The 15,411-nt window shown below is 38.0% G+C and overlaps 1 long non-coding RNA gene across 1 annotated transcript; it reads left to right on the top strand.

The window, feature by feature from the left end:
* The first annotated feature begins 438 nt into the window (after positions 1-438).
* On the top strand, positions 439-15,411 carry LOC134484783 (uncharacterized). Its single transcript, XR_010062571.1, has 3 exons — positions 439-667; positions 2,074-2,145; positions 15,129-15,411. It is a non-coding gene; the product is annotated as an uncharacterized LOC134484783 (long non-coding RNA).

Genomic DNA, 15,411 nt, shown 5'->3' with positions numbered 1-15,411 from the left:
TGAGGGGATGGGAAGGGAAATGGGGTTTGAGGATCATTTCTTGGTAGAGACGGGCAAGAGGGGCAGAGGGCCAAGTGAATAAACTGATTCAGTGACTGTCCAGGGTGGGTACTATCTGTATGATTTGCCAGCAATCTGTGATTTGTGAGGCTACCCTGGCTTCCTTGACGGTGACTTTAGCTGAGACTTGTTACAGTGGGGATACAGATTCTTAAATGGCCACTTTCAGTAGCCACAGAGGACCCAAGTTGGATGGATAAGTACCCAAACCCACCCCCACAATTTTGACCCAGAAATTGCCCCCTCTATAAGAAACACAGGGACAGAGATGGAACAGGAAATGAGGGAATGGCCAAAGGATAAGTGGCCGGATGTGAGACTTTTCCCCTGGGCAATCAGCAAAACTGACATTATTCACGGTCCTTTCTTGTGTTTGCAGATGGGAGGGTAGCGTTATTGTCCTCTGCAACGCTCCACCAAGCAGCCGACTGACACAGAAGCAGAGGCACAGGGCTTGATATCAGATGGAGCTCAGTGAGTCTCACTGAAAAGCTGAGGGAAGGACTGAGAGAGGCAGAGTTGCACAATGGTCTTCACGTGGGTTCACTAAACCCGTCACCTGGCTGTGGATCCTGTTCTCCTACCCGGGCTGCGTTTTCAAGAGCTGGTAGGAGACGATGAATCTAGTCCTGCAGAGACTTGATGTGCCAGGGGAGAGGGTGTACCCAGAGGGGTCCTCCACTCTCTCAGAGAAGAAGGGGAGAGGTTAGAAGGAGGGACTGTAAATGGTGGGAGACTGAAGGAGTGTGGTGCCAGGTCAGCATTCAGAATGTTACCTGATAAATAGATACAATCATTCTGGCAAGGAGGTGACCGGGAACATGACCTAACAGGATCAGGGTGTGACATCATTGGGGTGGGGCATGACATCATGGGGTGGGGCATGACATCATTAGGGCGGGGACATCACATAATGGGGTCTAGAATTGACATCATTGCATGGGGCATGACATCATCAAGCTTAAGAGAAAATATATGAAACTGTAAAAAAAAAAAAAAAAAAAAAGCAGCTCGAGAGGGAACTGAGACCTAGAGACACAAACATGGCTGGCGTTTACCTATGCATGGTATCAGCTGTGCGATAAATCTCATTCCATCTACAATCTACAAATGCAGAGAGGACATAGGAAACAAGAACGCCCGTGAGGGGGAAAGCATCGACCTCTCTGAAAGGAAATCTGGAACAGATTCTGTGAGTGTTTGAGGGCGACTGAGGACAGGAGCAGAGGGTCGGTGGGGATGACGGAGAGATAGCTCAGTGCAGAGAGAACCGGCCAGAATTAGGGGACATTCGGGTTAATGCAGAAACTCGATGGACTGGTTAATTCATGGCATCTAGAGGGCGACCTTCCTGAGGATTTAATCTGATGGAGAAAGTAGAGTCCGAAACTGAAATCCTTTGAACTCGAGCAAGCAAGACCTCACGGGTGGGGATGGGGCACATTCAGTGGAGTCGATTTCTGAGGAGGTCAAACGGAGATCCCTGAACCACAGACTGAGGCTGGGACAGAGATTAAAGAAGGTCAACCAAAGGAGGTCTCCATCAATGTAAATGCACCCGAAAAACACGTCCTGGTCTCCAAGGTTTGTGTAGCCCTTTTTCACCCTGAGTAAGATATATGCACACCGCAAATCACCTAATACCTTCGAAAAGAACTGTGACACTGAATTCCTTGGAGGAACCCCTAACTCACTTGCAGGCAGACCAAGATTCTGCTGACTGACAGTTTCCTGGGCCCACTTCATCCTTTCACACCTGGTGTGCACCTGGACACTCTAAGAAACAGAGATCAGAGATGTGTTTGTGTGTGTTTGTGTGTGTGTCTGAGTGTGTGTTTGTTTGTGTGTCTGTCTGCTTGTGTGTCGGTGTGCATGTGTGCGTGTGCGCATGTGTGTGCGTGGTGTGTGTGTGTGTGTGTGTGCGTGGTGTGTGTGTGTGTGTGTGTGTGTGTTAGTCATGTATAAGCTAACCATCCTCACACAGACTGTCTGGATTGGTTTTCTTTTTGGAAGGTTGATGGATCTTTCTCTTTTCCTAAGAAAAGGCCACTCTGGTTCTCAACTCACTCTTGAAGCCGTGACAGGGTGAGTGATTATTATGTGTGAGGTAATTTGATTTCATGGATATAATATCCCTTGAAAAACAGGGCTCAACATTTACTTTCCTTAGTCTGTGATACCTCGAGGGCATTATTATTATTATTATTATTATTATTATTATTATTATTCCAGGATTATTCCTTTATATTATTGTCTGTGTTGTTACCAGTGTGCTAAAGTTCACTGATGGCAGAAAGAAAGATTTTTTTTTCACGGGGATCCCATTGGACGGCCATGTTTTGTTGTTGGAACTAAAAGTTTTATTTACATGCTCACAAGAGCAAATAAATGAAAGTACGGAAAGTTCCTTGGTCCTCTACATGAGAGTGACATCCTCACGTAGTCCTCTGATCTACTTGAGAAACAGAGAATTTAGATGGGCAATGAAATGGATGCTGACCAAAGACCCACATAGGGAGAAATACAGTTTTTCACAGTGTTTCAGGCTTTCGGGATCGGTAGACATTACACAACCGTCTTATCATTTATAGAGGAATACTCAGAATTATTAAATAACAGAAAAAAGAAAATTTTAAAAACATATTTATGCTGGCTAATTTAAATTCCTGTTTTTGCGTCTGGAATATTATATATTCTCTTTCAGGTTCTTCTTGAAATTATGAAGAAGTGAAAATCGGTATGGGTTTATCTGATTACATTCTTTAACTTGAGTATTTCTTATTTACATTTCGACTGTTATTCCCCTTCCCGGTTTCCAGACCAACATCCCCCTAACCCTACCCTGTCCCCTTCTTTGGGTGTTCCCTTCCTCATCCTCCCCACATTACAGCCCTCCCCCCAACAATCACGTTCACTGGGGGTTCAGCCTTTGCAGGACCAAGGGCTTCCCCTTCCACTGGTGCTCTTACTAGGATATTCATTGCTACCTATGAGGTCAGAGTCCAGGGTCAGACCATGTATAGTCTTTAGGTAGTGGCTTAGTCCCTGGAAGCTCTGGTTGGTTGGCATTGTTGTTCAAATGGGGTGCAGAGCCCCTTCCAGTCCTTTCTCTGATTCCTTCAGTGGTTTGCTCCTGGCATTTGCCTATGTATTTGCTGTATTCTGACTGTGTCTCTCAGGAGATATCTACATCTGACTCCTGTCGGCAAGCAGCTCTTTACTTCATCCACGTATCTAGTTTGGTGGCTGAATATGTATGGGCCACATGTGGCTCAGGCTCTGAATGGGCATTCCTACTACCTCTGTTCTAATCTTTGCCTCCCTATTAACTCCCAAGGGCATTCTTGTTCCCCTTTTAAAGAAGGACTGAAGCATTCACATTTTGATCATCTGTCTTAAGTTTCATGTGTTCTGTGCATCTAGGGTAATTCGACAAGGTGGACTAATAGCCACTCATCAATGAGTGCATACCTTATGTGTTTTTCTGTCATTGGTTTACCTCACTCAGGATGATATTTTCCATTCCATCCATTTGCTTATGAACTTCATAAAGTCATTGCTCTTGATAGTTGAGTAATATTCTTTGGGTAGACGTACCACATTTCTGCATTCATTCCTACGTTGAAGGGCATTTGGGTTCTTTCCAGCTTCTGGCTATTATGAATAAGAAATTCTGCACTAAAAACATCTCGACCCAGACTTTTTTCATTTGGGAGACCTTTAATGACTGCCTCTATCTCTTTAGGAGTTATGGGGATGTTTAAAAGGTTTATCTGTTCCTGATTTAATTTTGGCACCTGATATCTGTCTAGGAAATTGTCCATTTCCTGCAGATTTTTAAATTTTGTTGAATATAGGCTTTTGTAGTAAGATCTGATGTTTTTTTTTTATTTCCTCTGATTTTGTAGTTATGTCTCCCTTTTCATTTCTGACTTTGTTAATTTGGACACACTCTCTGTGTCCTCTCGTTAGTGTGGCTAAGGGTTTATCTATCTTGTTGATTTTTCAAAGAACCAACCTTTGGTTCTGTTGATTCTTTCTATGATTATCGTTAATTCTACTTGGTTGATTTCAGCTCTGAGTTTGATCATTTCTTGCCTTTTACTCTTCCTGGGTGTATTTCCTTCTTTTTGTTCTAGATTTTTAGGTGTGCTGTCAAGCTGCTGACATATTCTCTTTCCTGTTTCTTTCTGCAGGCACTCAGCGCTATGAGTTTTCCCCTTAGCACAGGTTTCATTGTGTCCAATAAATTTGGGTACGTTGTACCTTCATTTTCATTAAATTCTAAGAAGTCTGTAATTTCTTTATTTTTTTCCTTTACCAGGTTATCACTGAGTAGAGCATTGTTTAACTTCCACGTATATGTGGGCGTTCTTCCCTTATTGTCATTGAAGACCAGCTTTATCCCGTGGTGGACTGATATGATGCATGGGATTATTTCTATCTTTCTGTATCTGTTGAAGCCTGTTTTATGACCAATTATATGGCCAATTTTGGAGAAAGTGCCATGAGGTGGTGAGAAGAATGTACATCATTTTGATTTAGGATAGAATCTTCTATAATTATCTGTTAAGTCCATTTGGTTCATGACATCTCTTAGTCTGTCTACATCTTTGTTTAGTTTCTGTTTTCCATGTCCTGTCCATTGATGAGAGTGGGGAGTTGAAATCTCCTACTCTTATTGTGTTTGGTGCAGTGTGTGCTTTGAGATTTAGTAAGGTTTCTTTTATGTATGTAGATCCCTGTTATGGGAACAGAGTATTCTCCTTTCAGGTGGATAGTTTTCCTGTCCACTGGCTTTCAGCTGTCCCTGTGGGTAGGAATCAGCAGGACCTGCACCTACGTCTCCTATGTTCCTCTGTGGGGGGGTACACAGATGGCACAAGGTGTTTTCCTGTTGAGTCAGGAATCTGGGCAGAGAATTGTCTCCTCTGGTTTCCCAGGAGTGTTCTATTTCCCCCACCCTCAGCTTTTGGGTGCAGGGAGCTGTTTGATCAGGTCAATTCGGATCCAGGCACAGTCTGGAACATGGTGGTCCTGCAGTTTTACTCCGCTATATTCCTGGTCCAGAAGCACTATGCTGTTTTGTCTTGGGCCAGAGATGTGTATAACGGTGCGCAGACCTGGAAGTCTCAGTTTCTTGTAGGCTCAGTATTGTCCACACTCCTGGGTGATCAGCATTCTGTCTCTGCATCTAGGAGCAGGGAGCTCTGGGTTGGGATTACGAGGTTCAGGAGCCAGCTAGAAACCGGAAGTTCCTGGTCCCAGAGGATTTCTGCCTTTGCTTGTCCTGAGTCGACCAGTCAGGTCACTTAGAGCAGAAAAGTTTGATTCACCTCTGGTCTCAGGTCTGATGTCGCTCCTCGGGTTGATTTTCAGGTTTCTATGAGAGCCGCAAGCAGAAATGTCCTGCCCCTACTGTTTCTAGGTCCCTATGCACAGGAGGCCCAGATGGAATTAGGTGGTTTTTTCTTGAGTCAGGAATGTGAGAAGAGTTTTTCACATCAGTTCTCCAGTCTTTCCAATTCTCCTCCAAAATGTGTTGGAGAAGACCCCACTGATCAGGGGAGGTACAATAGGCCCCATCAAACAATAATGGCTGCAAAATTTCTGTGTTCATATAAGAAATGGAACTATTACTTCAATGATTTTTCTTGAAAAACATAAAATGCTATAGTCTCCTGACCCTTGCCTTTCATACATAACTAAAATGCTTTAATCTTTGACTTATACCAGCATCTAGATGCTCTCTCACTCTTTTGAGTTAAGCCTCCTGTTTCTTTCTCCCTCAGTTCCTTCTTTTTTAATTGAATATTTTATGTATTTACATTTCAAATTTTATACCCTTTTCTGGTTCCCGTCTCTTCCATCCACCCTCCCCCTGCTTCTTTGAGATTGCTACCAATCCTGCCTGCATATTCACACCTCAACATTCTGGCATCCCCTACACTAGAAAAACCAGACTTTATAGGACAAGGCATTTCCTCCTATTGATGCCAGACAATGCCATCCTCTTCTATATATGTGGCTGGAGCCATGGATCCCTACCTGTGAACTCTTTGATTTGTAGTTTAGTCCCTCAATTCCTTCTTCTTTAACTGGACAAGAGCTCATTATGATTCACTGCTGTCAGTGCTGTCCTTGCAGCAGGAATACAATGGTTAGAGAGCCTGGACCTCAGGAAGCTGAATGTTCACACAAATGACTAAAAACTTGTACCGACAGAAAAAAAAATAGCGTGCAAATATTTTCAACATATTGCACAATGAACACTTACCATGGGATTCAATGTTGTTTCAAAATATTATCGCCAGGTTTACTTTGTGCCCAGCTCCATGAGTGAGTGGGTCATCATTGATTTTAGATTATTTATTTAGTGTTGAATATTGAGAGCCTCCGACAAAGTTCTTCCAGTGAATCTTTATTCACACTCATAGTTCTTTGTTTTTTTTTTTTGTTTGTTTGTTTTCTTTGGTTTGGTTTGAAATCAAAATATATACAGCAGAAAAGTTAGCTCTTTACTATTTTTGGTATAGTGCACAGCATGTCTGGTGTGTGTCTGTCACTCCCTCTCTAACCCAGATTTATTTGAATTTATGAAGCTGAGATGCCATGGATTTTGCACACAGGAACCATCTTTGTTCTCCCTCCACCAGACCTCAAACCTCCTGTTTCTTTCCACTACTTATGATAATTTTATATTCACTGATACATACAGAACCAGAGAATCCCAGTCATTTTGTAGTAACTTGGTATCCTCAGGGTCCTGCCATGCAGCATACATCAAATGCCTGAGTAATATTCCACTCCAAGGAAAGCCCACAGCTGATAACTCTTCAAATTATACTTTATTTTTTCCACATATCTATGTTTGATGATGACTCTTAAAAGCTTTACCCTCCTTTTTAGCCCTCCATCCACACAAGGCAAAAGAAAGAATGGGGGGCTTTGATGGGTGTGCTGGTGGCCCTGCTTAGAAAGGTTCACTGGAGGGGTTGGGGATTTAGCTCAGCAGTAGAGCACTTGCCTAGCGAGCACAAGGCCCTGGGTTCGGTCCCCAGCTCCAAAGAAAAAGAAAAAAGAAAAAAAAAAGAAAGAAAGGTTCACTGGAGCAACTCCCATCTGTGTTGTCTGGAAAGCAGAATATCAGTTCACAGTTTAGCAGAGGCAGTCTGTTCCAATAGAAAGTATTTCATGAATACACTAGTAGTCCAGTTTTGTAGAGTTGTCATAACAAACAGGAAATAACAGCAGTTGCACAACATACTAGAAACAACCAGGCTTCTGTCAGTAACCTGGAAAGAGAGAAGTTATATGCTGTGCCACTCTCAGGGAATTGAAGATCAGCAGAGACTCAAGAGTCAGAAACATTGCTGCTGCTGCTTTAAGTGTTTGCCATAGTCTGTATAGTCAACTTTTCCTTGAAAAATATAAGGTATTTGAAACTTTTGCTGCTGCTACAAATATATTACTGTAGCTGAGTAATTCTGTACATGATTTTCTCCTCAGTGGGATAGAGATCATTCCAATCATTTACAGCTATTGCAGCTAATGTTGAAATGGGTAATCCAATATGTGATCAGATGAGAAAAATTAAGACAGAGTAGATGCTTTGACCATGTTTCCTATAAAAAAGTTTAAAAACACTTACAACTTATGAGCTGTAATGGTACTACAAACCCTTAAAACCACCTCAATAGCAGTTACTTATTCTTACTCTTGTATGAAATAAAATACAGTTAGTTAACAAAAGGTGACAACAAGGTGCTTGTGAATATGTAAGCCTAATGCTGTCTTTGGTTAAGATGATAATTATCAAAACTATGATTTCAAGCAAATTTACAAAAAAAATGTGTGTAAGACATGGAGCTCATCTGTTAATTTTCCTGTTCTGTTTGGCCAAAAGCACACACCATCTAGTTGTAGGGATAAGTCAGTTTTATATTGTAGAACCTCAACCTAAGTATACATGTTTTTTCAAACATCTACTAGCAGGGTCACATACTTTCACTTTTTTTTTTCACTTTTCATCTCTAAATTTCCTTTTCCAAACAATGATCCCAGGGTTGTAGGAAGTTGTGTTAGGGGTTTTAATTATTTTCTCGTTCTATTTTTTTTTATTCCAGAGGTGAGAACCAAACCCAGGGCCTTGTGCTTGCTAGGCAAGCACTCTACCACTGAGCTAAATCCCCAATCCTCTAGTTCTATGTTAAATGTAAAGATATAGAAGGGAATATGTGAGTGGATAAACAATTTGTAATTGTATCTTATTAATATATTTCCCTTAGATTTTATTTTGTTTTATATTTTACTGACAAAATAGTTACAATTTATTGAACTTGGTGACTCAAGGCATCAAGTATAATACAGTTTTAAAAATGACTTGGAGCAATATATTATGTGAACTTGAATTTTAACTCCATTATATCTTATTTTAAAGAGGAATTTTTCACACTGTTGTTTCTAGTATTTAAAAAAAAAGAAGTGGACTGATAACTAAATGAATTTTTGGAGGATCAAAATGATATATATATATATATAGGAAGAAAATTGTTTGTGCAGATTATATACTTAATAAACAATGATATTTGATTATATATTCAGTAGATGGTGAAGCCCATGAAGGAAAGCAGAAACTACAAATATATTTTTATAAGTCAATTCTCTATATATGTACTGGAAACATAATAAGGAATCACTTATTTTTGGAGTAAGTGTATGAGTGAATTAGAGAAGCAAAGGACATCATATCAATCCCCAAGTACATGGAAGTCAGATCGCTAAACAATCATCATGTTAAACAAGAAAAAATGATTACAGAGTCATTTAGAAATAACATTTTTCTCTTCTTTGGCTAAACCATATATGTCATGCCTAGGCAAATTCTTCTAAAAGCAAGGTCTTTAATTTGAAAAAGCATGTATGTATATATGTATATTTGTATATATGTCTATATATGTATGTGTACATCAGGACATATGTATATATCATATACATGTGTGTATGTGTATATACATAAATGTGTATGTTGACACAGATAAACATATGTATATATATATATATGTGTATATGTATATATAGATATATTTGTTTGTATGTGTGTATGTACATGTATATACATATAAATATGTAACATAAAAACGAACTCTATTTTCTAATTTTATGAAACTTTATTGCTAAATACATTAGCACTCAAGAATTTTAAAAGCTGCTCTATAAATTTGATTCATTTTAAAATCACAGTTCAGAAAATAGATTCAATGTAGGTGATTATTATACTATCAAATTTCATTATCTATTTGATAAAAACACAAAGACTTAATTTAGTAATGTCACTGTACATATGTTTTACCATGTGACATATCTCATTAGTTTTTCCAGCATGTTATATAATTTCAGGATTCAAGACCTATGTAAGGTAGAAAATATAACAAATGGATTGCTATATGTGATAGATCAGAGCAATAGATAGATAAATAGATAGATAGATAGATAGATAGATAGAAAACTAGATACATACATACATATATACATACATACATAGTTACAAAGATGAAAGATCACAGATGAAAAGTAGACAAATATCACATACTCAGAATCATCGATCATGAAATAACTAGTATTAAAATATGAAAATATCTTCTCTATATGAAGCAAATTTTAAATGTGAATTACGTTCATATTTTAATACCTAAAGGGAGATTTATCAGCCATAATATTTAAAATAAAATGTCTATTTGAAATACCCTCTCAGGTAATTAAGAGACATTAAATACTTAACTTCCTTTACATTAATCTGTTAAATTATCCCATCATCTTGTCTTTGTTACTTAAATGCAAAACATCAAACTTTGTCTCCAAGTTCAAATCTTCGTTACTTTCCACCCTGCTCTGCATTCTACCTCAAATCCTATCACAATGTTTAAGTCTCTAACAAATCCTCATGTGCTCTCATGAAAATTAATCATGATCCATCATTTTTTATCTTTACTACCATTGTTCTCTAACAGATAACTATTATTTCTCTGTCACCAATGTGATCACTATCCCCTTCTCTCTTTTAAGTACCATTTTCAACATCAACCACTTTATAGTTGCTCTTCATTTGAGAAAATAAAATGATCTATTTTTCCCCTAATAAATTATGTACCAAGAGTTTTTTTTCCATTGAAACTTTAGACAAGAAAAACATAGTTGTTACAAAGTTCTAGTTCTACTCAGACCTAAAACAGAAACCTGGCTATGTGACAGGAATCATAGGAAGAACACTTCTGGAAGAGAACGCAGAGTTGTAGAAGAAGACCTCGTGCAGGGAAGTGCTTCATTCAATTGTAAACAAAAAGGGTAAAAGACCTGAACTTTCATATTGAGTGAAAGTTGTTGAAGAATATACACAAGTGATTCTGAGTGGGTTACAGAAACAGGTTAATTTATAAATCCATGGTAAATACTAGAAAAATGGCATCAAATTGTAAAAGAGCAGAAAAGGAAGTAAAGTTAAAAGTTGGTACAGGTTTCAATATGGATGTTGGTAATTTGAACATGCTGAAGATTATTGGACGATTTAATGGGATGAATGCCCCAGATACATTAACAATATTGCACGACCCTATAGCGAAATTACACAGTGTGAGAACATTAACAATAACCTTTGACAAAAATCTGTTCATGTATGGGTATATTCTTTAATATTTCTTTTTGAAAACATTCATTTAATTAAATAAAATTCAATAACGAACCGAAGATAACCCTTTTCATATCTGACATATCCAATCTCTAAACAGGGGTATAGTGGATGAAACTTCATACAGCATTTGCCTACTCCAGGTATTATTAATTTAAAATAATAAGCAGAGGAGTGTATCATATTTGTGGGCATTGGTTACTAAGGCCCAATTATGTCCTCAGAAGATTACCATTAAAAGCAATCTAACATAACTTTGATTCCATTAAATATTTAAAATCTTAAATACTAAGCTTGCTTATCATTTTCACAGCAGAGGACACCATATGTAATTACATCATTTTTACATGTCAATATGAGTCACTATACCTTTCTGATTTTGATACATACCAAGCTTAACAAAGGGGAGACAGTACGCTTTACAGCAATCCTTACATTTCTCCCATGGTACACTACATGTGGTCCATATTACAATCGATTAAATTAATAGTTTAAGTAAATGATAATGGCATGTCAATGTAGATTTTGATATTTCATACAATAAAAAAATCAAGATACAATAAATAATTACTTACAGAATATACTTTTACAGGGAGACAGTAGGTTAATAATACCTTATAATATCCACCCTAATTCATATTGAGTCAGTGCTGGAATATGAGTAACAATGTTTGTAAAAAGAATAAGTACTTTTCTGTATCTTTTTAACAGCAATTGGACATAGTCAATAAAGAAGTATCAGATAAATGTAGAAATAATTCAAAAACTTTTTAAAATTATAGTGAAAGATATTTCTAGAACACCTGAGTTCATTTCTGAGGCTCCATATAACTAGCTAATATAGTGCAGAGCACTTGTATTCCATGTGTATAAACAATATTCATTTCCATAGGAAATAAATGTTTTAAAATCTCAAAAGCTATATTTATTTAAGAGTAAGATTTTTGACGTTTAAGATTACAATTTTTCCCATTTTTATTAAATTTGGTATTTACTATTTACATTTCATATTTTATTCCTTTCTGTGGTTCCAGGCCATCAGCCCGAACCTCTCCTTCTCCCCTTCTATAATGTGGTTGTACCCTCCACATCCATTCCTATCCTTAAAGCACCCGACCGTACTTTCCCCTACATGAAGGGTCCAATCTTATTAGGACCAAGAGCTTCACAATGGTGCCCCAAAAAGGCTATTCACTGCTACATATGGAGTTGGGTTGTGATTTAGTACCTGAAAGATCTAGTTTGCTGGCAGTATTTTCTTTGAGGTTGTAAGTCCCTTAGCCTCTTCAGTCCTTCCTTTAATTCCTCCAAAGGATGTCCTATGCTTAGTTCAGTGATTTGCTGCTGGCATTTGTCTCTGTGTTTCACATGCTCTAGCTGTGTCTCTCAGGAGGGATCTATATACAGTTCCTGCCAGCATGCACTTCTTAGCTTCATCAATCTTTTCAAGTTTGTGTGTATGTATATATATATATATATATATATGGGGGAACATGTCCAGCAGACTCTGAATGGCCATTCCTTCAGTCTCCTAAAAACAATGCCTACCTACACCTATTATTTATATTTCAGTTACTCTAAATATAAGGAAGGAGTGAATCATCTGCATTTTGGCCCTCCTTGCGTTTCATGTGTTCGGTGCTTTGTATGTTAGGAAATTTGAGCATTTGGGCTAATATCGACCTATCAGTGAATCCATACTTTGTGTGTTTTCTGTGATTGGGAAACATCACACCAGATGATTATTTTCTAGGTCCATCTATTTGACTATGAATTTCATGTACTCATTGTTTTTGATAGCTGAGTAGTAGTACTTTGTGTAAATATATGCCATTTTCTGTATCCATTCCTCTGGTGAAGGGCATCTGGGTTCTTTACAGCTTCTGAATATTATGAATAAGGCTGATATGAACATAGTGTAACATGTATGTTTGTTGTATGTTGGATCATCTTTTGGGTATATGCCCATGGGAGGTATAGCTGGGTCCTCAGGCAGTGCAATGTCTAATTTCTGAGGAAACTCAGGACAGATTTTCAAAGAGGTTGTACTAGTTTGCAATCCCAACAACAATGGAGGAATGTTCCTCTTTCTCCACATCCTCTCCAGCATCTGCTATCACCTGAGTTTTTGATCTTAGCCATTCTGACTGATGTGAGGTGGAATCTCAGGGTTGTTTTGATGTGCATTTACCTGATGACTAAGTATGTTGTACATAACAGAAAGCATTTTAAGAAAGGATGCTACCTAACTGTTGGTCTGGATATAGCTGAGTGCCAATTGATCCATTTCTATCTCTTTCTTAAAAGTTCGCGTCCAAGTGTATCAAGGAAATCTATATAAAACCATATATGCAGAAACCAACAGAAGGGAAAATGTCAGAAAGTGCCTAAAACACATTTGCCAGGAGAAAGTTTACAGAACAAAATACCAAAGGTTCAGGCTCCTAGATCACCAGTCAATAATGAAATTTAAACAATCTTAAAATTTTTGTTAACGCAAAGTTCACTGCCAATAGGATAAAACAGAAATCTACACATTTGGAAAAGATTTTAACCAACCCCATATCTGGTAAAGTGCCATAATAATAAATATAGAAATAATTCAGAAAGTTAAACTCCCACACAACAAAGTAACCCAACTTTTAAACTGGGTTAGAGAGCTAAAACAAGAATTCTGAACTGATGTATCTCAGTAGCTGAGAAACATATCAAGAAAACTTCGAAATCCTTAGTTATCAGAAAAATACAAACTGAAATGAACTTGAGAGTCTACATTACACCAATCAGTGTGACTAAGACAAAAAACTAATGCAGTAGCAGAGTAGGCTATGATGTTGAGAAAATGGAACACTCCTCCACTGCTGGTGGGATTTGTATATGTATAGCCACTTTGGATATCAATGTGGAGGTTCAGAGAATATTGCAAATAGCATTGCCTGAAGACCCGGCTTTACCAATCACTTCAACGCAAATATTCAAATATGATCCACATATAACAGTGACAAGTGGTTGAACATGTTCAGGGCAGCCTTACTTATATAAGTCAAATGCTGCAAACAGTCATGATATACGTCAACTCAACTTAGGAATAAATAGAGAAAGTGTGGTATATTTAAACAAAGAAATACTACTCGGTATTAAAAATGAGGAAACCAAGAACTTTGTAGGCAAAGGGATGGACCTGGAAATTAGTGAAGTAACAGAGATCGAAAAGGACATAACATGGGATGTACTTAGTGAGAAGTGAATGTTAGCCGAAAAGATCAGTCTACCCAATACACAAATCATTTATCACATGGAAGTTAAAATGTTAGAAGGCCATACTGCAGATTCTTGCAACCGACTTAGAATTGAGAGCAAAATGATAATAAAAGAGAGAGGAATGGAGGGACTTTGCTAGAAGTAGAGAAGAGTGGACAAAATTGGGAGTGTAGAAACAATATAAAGACAAAAGAGAAATCTACAGGAACATTGGAATAAATAACAATAAGCATCAGTGGTGGGTGTTGAACTTGGGCATTTCCAGGAAAGTCACAGATGCCAGGGATGCAAGAGGGTTCTATAAATTTACTGGGACTATGGTAGTTGAGATAGTAAGCAGCAAAGAGTTAGAACCACAAGAGACTACCTCCTGTAGCTAGACATGCCCACCTGTGAAGAGAAGGTGATGCCCACACATTTCAAAATCTTTAACTTATAAATGTCCAAAATGAAAAAAATGCAAAGAAAAAAAGGAGCAGAGACTGAAGGAAAGGCAATCCAGAGACCACCAGACTAGAAGAACAATTTCATCCACAGACTCCAAATCCTCCGATGACTCCTGATATCAAGATGTGCTTGCAGATGAGACCCTAATATGTCTGTCATCTGAGGGGCTCTGCCATTACCGGATGGTGACAGATTCACATACACATAACCATTTGACAGAAACTTAGAGCCAGAAAAGCATGGCTAGTGGATTGCCTGAAGGATCTGAAGGGGATTGGAACCCAATATGAAGAACAACACTATCAATAAAGTTTACCCTTCAGAGTCTCAGGAAATTTAGCACAAACAAGTGTATATTTGTGCCAGTAGATGGCTTCTGCTACATAGATTGTAGAGCATATGGAGAAGACTACTGCCTCATCTTCCATTTCTGGGAAGGGAGTCAATTGGTCCTGTGGAGATGCCATATCCCAGAGAAGGGGGATGGTAGAGGACTAAAGTGGAAGTGGGTATGTAGATGGGGGAGCACCACCTTAGAAACTAAGAGGATCAAAATGGCTTGTGTGATTCAAGAAAGAAAGGCCAATTGGGGAAATGACATTTGAAATGTAAACAAAGGAATAGATTATTGTATACATATAATGTTTATAATATAATATGTTCATGTTTCCAACAGAGACATTCACATCTCATTCCTTAAGGACTATACAAAAGGTTTGCTCAAAGGTAAAATCCATATTTTGGGATATACTTATTATTGAAAAATTACATAGATAAACCCAATCCATATTTTATCTTCTGTCCCTGTACCTATAATAAATCTTTATTAACTTTGATAAAAATAAAAAAAAGTGTTTCTACTCCATTACTGACAACTGACAGAAAGAGAGGAAGACTGAGTATTACATACTAATTTACACCGATACACACATATTCTCAATAAAATCCGTGCGAACAGA

This window comes from Rattus norvegicus (genome assembly GCF_036323735.1).
Source record: "Rattus norvegicus strain BN/NHsdMcwi chromosome Y unlocalized genomic scaffold, GRCr8 chrY_unlocalized_7, whole genome shotgun sequence".
NCBI classification, from domain to species: Eukaryota; Metazoa; Chordata; class Mammalia; order Rodentia; family Muridae; genus Rattus; species Rattus norvegicus.
This window is presented reverse-complemented; position numbering and strand designations above follow the sequence as displayed.